This window comes from Tamandua tetradactyla, chromosome 10, assembly GCF_023851605.1.
Source record: "Tamandua tetradactyla isolate mTamTet1 chromosome 10, mTamTet1.pri, whole genome shotgun sequence".
Lineage (NCBI taxonomy): Eukaryota > Metazoa > Chordata > Mammalia > Pilosa > Myrmecophagidae > Tamandua > Tamandua tetradactyla.
In genome coordinates, this window is record NC_135336.1 from 92,786,538 (window position 1) to 92,787,255 (window position 718).

The following is a 718-nucleotide window of genomic DNA, read 5'->3' on the forward strand; positions in this document are numbered from 1 at the left end:
GAGAGAGGCCATATCTGAGCAACAAAAGAGGTTCTCTTGGGGGTGACCCTTAGGCCTAATTTTAAGTAGGCTTGACCTATCCTTTGTAGGGTTAAGTTTCATATGAACAAACCTCAAGATTGGGGGCTCAGCCTATTGCTTTGGTTGTCCCCACTACTTGTGAGAATATCAAGTATTTCCACTTGGGGAAGTTGAATTTTCCCCCTTTCTCACCATTCTCCCAAGGGGAGTTTGCAAATACTTTTTTACATGCTCAAATCACTTTGGGATTTATTGGGGCATCACTCTGGACAAACCTACAGAATCTTATGCCCTACTCAAGGTTCCACGTACTTATGGTGTTCAATTAAGCTGTCCACTTAAGTTATGTTAGGAACTGCACTAGTCAAAAAATAAATTTTGTACCAAATAAACTTTTGCTTTAGTCTCACACATAAGTTAAAATTTAAAAAATATTAATTACCATCTGTTTTCAGCACCCTGTGGTAATGACATTCCTTTGTTCTTCCTCATGCAAAAACATTTTTAAATTTGTACATTTAGTCACTATCATTATACCCTCTAGGCATTCCTAGATTATACTGTCTCAGTCTTTATCGTCTTCTTTCTGACTTCATTTGTGCCCCCAGCCCTCCTCCCTCTATCTTTCTCACATTCAGCTTCATTCTGTGTTCTAACATAATTGTATTACGGTCAAGTAGTATTGTGCTATCCCTTT